Source organism: Macaca fascicularis, chromosome 16 (assembly GCF_037993035.2).
Source record: "Macaca fascicularis isolate 582-1 chromosome 16, T2T-MFA8v1.1".
NCBI lineage: Eukaryota > Metazoa > Chordata > Mammalia > Primates > Cercopithecidae > Macaca > Macaca fascicularis.
The window spans coordinates 75676509-75679871 of NC_088390.1; the positions used below are offsets into that span (position 1 = coordinate 75676509).

The 3363-nt window shown below is 40.7% G+C and overlaps 1 pseudogene; it reads right to left on the reverse strand.

Moving 5' to 3' along the window:
• Window positions 1–1340: 1340 nt before the first annotated feature.
• On the reverse strand, window positions 1341–1429 carry LOC123569631 (small nucleolar RNA SNORA40; annotated as a pseudogene).
• Window positions 1430–3363: the final 1934 nt, after the last annotated feature.

Consider the following 3363-nt stretch of genomic DNA (forward strand, 5'->3'; position numbering starts at 1 on the left):
GCAAAGCAAGAAGCCTGTACCCAAAATAGAGCAAGGGAAAAAAATGTATAAGGGGAGCAGGCAGATGGGGAGAGGGCCTTCAGTGTTTCAAGCCTAAAGCATACCACAAATGAAACTGTTAAATTTAATTTTTATTCCCTCTACAGAAAACACTAGCGAAACTTTGAGCCAAAAATACATGCTGACTTTATACAGTGTAAAGAGTTTTTAAAATTATGTGTAATACTAGACAAAATTATTTAAAGTCAATAAATTTTTCTTCAAGGAATTTCACATCTTGTGATTCCTTCACTGCTCATCAAGGTTATCTTAGTTTCTCTAAAGATTGAGTCAAGATTTATCTTCAAGATAGCACTTTTCAAAAGAATTGATGCATAATCCACAGTTGTCCTGTCTGCCCACAGTTCTTTTATTTTGGTTCATTTTATCTCCACTTGAATATGGACATACTGACGCCACTTTCAAAAATTCTCTACATTTTTTTAAAGTAAACGGCTCTCAATTTCTGACATCCTCTCTAAACCCAAATGAGTTCAAATCATATTTGTTCCTAAGTTATCACACTGAAGAACAGCATGGGATATACCATGACCTTCAAATCCAGAGGTTATGTCCTCAAGATAAAAACCTTAACTAAAAAAAAAAAAGTCCATCTCGATGTATTATGTCAACATGAAACTGGAATAGTAAATCAACATAGCAGAAAATTTCCCCATGTCCTATGCTTTTTATTTTTTATTTTTGTTATTTGTTTTTTGAGACAGAGTCTCACTGTGTCACCCAGGCTGGAGTACAGTGGCATGATCATGGCTCACTGCAGCCTCAACCTCCTGGGCTCAGGCGATCCTTCCACCTCAGCCTACTGAGTAGCTGGGACTACAGGCACATGCCTCCATGCGTGGCTAATATTTGTATTTTTTATAGAGGCAGTTTCATCATGTTGCCCAGGCTGGTTTTATGCTTTTAAATGATCAATTCTACAGGCTTGGAGCCAACCTTTATGGTTATCAATACCCCCATCACTTTAACCTGTCTTAGGTATCAGACTATTCCTTTTTTGGTTTTTCCTTGGTCTGTTGCCCAGGTTGGAGAGCAGTGGTGTGATAACAGCTCACTGCAGCCTTGACCTCCTAGGCTCAGTTGATCCTCCCACCTCAGCCTTCTGAGTAGCTGGTATCACAGGTGTGAGCCACCATGACTGGCTAATTTTTGCTTTTCTTGTAGAGACGAGGGTCTCACTATGTTACTCAGGCTGGTCTTGAACTCTTGGTCTCAAGCACTCCCCCCACTTGGCCTCCCGAAGTGCTGGGATTACAGGCGGGAGCCACCATACCCAGCCCAGTACTCCTTCTTATATGTATCAAAAATCATACTAAACAATTAGTTCCAGGTTGCAAATGAGGATATGTTTTCTGCATCTGTTCATACATATTTGTTAATATTTGTCCTCTTTTGGGAGTTTTAATTCCTTTATTCATCAAATGGGTGCAACCCATAACAGACCTCCTGTATTAGTTATTTCCTTCCCAAACGTTTCTTTCTTTTTTCCTTTTCTTGTGTTATTCATCAATTCCACCCCCAAGATTCAATGAATTGAGTTAGGCAGGGAGTGTATTTGTGTGTGCACAGAAAGAGATTGTGACAAAGGTCATATATCATACTCCTTTTTTTTTTTTTTTTTCTGAGACAGAGTCTCACTTTATTGCCCAGGCTGGAGTGCAGGGGCGCGATCTTGGTTCACTGGAACCTCGGCCTCCCAGGTTCTGGAGTAACTGGGATTACAGGCATGCGCCACCATGCCCGGCTAATTTTTGTATTTTTAGTAGAGATGGGGTTTTACCATGTTGGCCAGGCTGGTCTCAAACTCCTGACCTCAGGTGATCCACCCTTCTTGGCCTCCCAAAGTGCCGGGATTACAGGTGTGAGCCACCACGCTTGGCCATGATATTACTATTAAGCATACAAAACGGTATGGAGTATACTCTTCTAGTGGATAAAAGGTATACAGACATAGAATGCAGAACTTCTGCCCCCAGAGTTATTATTACCTGGAAGAGGAAAAATGACATTTACAGAAATAATGCGTTGCAAGGAGGAAATTCTAGAAAAGTGATACTGATAGAATGACACAGGCCTTCTGAAGAGGAAGAGAATCCTTCCTGCTTGGGAGGTAAGAATACATTCAGGGTGAACTGTTTCATTACAAAGTTCTCATCTTGAGACTCTAATTAAGTTTTTTTAAAAAACAAACAAACAAAACACAACTAGCCCAGGCACGGTAGCTCCCACCTGTAATCTCAGCATTTTGGGAAGCTGAGGCAGGAGGATCCCTTGAGCCCAGGAGTTCCGGTTGCAGTGAGCTATGATTGTGTCACTGCACTCCAGCCTGGGCAACAGAGCAACAGACTCAAAAAAACCTCTCTGTCTCAGACACACACACACACACACACACACACACACACACACACACTAAAAAGGATGGAAGTTTTCTTCACTGGGGAGATCTTATACCTTACCAAAGGTTTTCAGTTGGGAGAATATTTTTTCAATGAGCATAATAAAGTGGTTTTAATAAGAAATGTGCAGTAAAATATATATGTATCTCTCCACTTAAGTTTTGTCGAGTTTTAATGAAATGGTTAAGAGTATCTGGTGTGGAAACAAACTCCTGAGTTTTCATTTTAATTCTACCCACTTCTGGCAACGTGACTGAGGGCAGATAACTGTTCAATATCTGCAAAATGCAGATTATTATGGTGTTGTTATTCAGTTGTGTGCACTGGATGTGATAACAGTGCATTCAAAGCAGACTTGAAGGCCGGGCATGGTGGCTCATGCCTGTCATTCCAGCACTTTGGGAGGCTGAGGCGGGCTGATTGCTTGAACTTGGGAGTTCGAGACCAGCCTGGCTACCATGGCAAAAACCCATCTCTACAAAAAAAAGAAAAAGATTGGCTGAGCACAGTGGCATACACCTGTGGTTCCAGCTATTCGGGAGGCTGAGGTGGGAGGATTGCTTGTGCTTGGGAGGATTGCTTGAGCCTGGGAGACAGAGGTTGCAGTGAGCCAAGATCACACCACTGCACTCCAGCCTGAGCAACAGAGCAAGTCTAAAAAATAACAATAATACAGTTAAATTAAAAAATAAAGAAAAACTCAAAACAGACTCAAAGAAAAATGTCATTTTAGAGTCAATAAGAGTAGTAGCAGCGGGAATACAAAGACTTGAATAAAAAACTAGAAGGTGGCAGATTTTTTGATCTTCTAACTTATTAGAAAATACACTTGATTGGTTAAACATTGGAATAAACAATTACCTTTTTACTAACTAGATACCTGTTAACTTTCTGCTCAAAATTCATG